Source organism: Lupinus angustifolius, chromosome LG03, assembly GCF_001865875.1.
Source record: "Lupinus angustifolius cultivar Tanjil chromosome LG03, LupAngTanjil_v1.0, whole genome shotgun sequence".
In the NCBI taxonomy this organism is placed as follows: Eukaryota; Viridiplantae; Streptophyta; class Magnoliopsida; order Fabales; family Fabaceae; genus Lupinus; species Lupinus angustifolius.
Window position 1 is genome coordinate 10,186,713 of NC_032011.1, and position 215 is coordinate 10,186,927.

Below are 215 nucleotides of genomic sequence, written 5' to 3' on the forward strand. Positions count from 1 at the left end.
AAATGCTTTTTGGTGCGTACAAAGTGGCTTGGTATTGGACATGTACTCTTGATTTATTTCTGACTAGGTTATTGGGAGGATATTGGTGTAAGGTGGATGATGATGACATAGCATGCATATAGTGCACTTGTAGAAGTGGATTCCCACATTGAGTTATAAACATCATGCATCATTAATATTATGCACATATTATTACTTATGGTTATGATATTTGT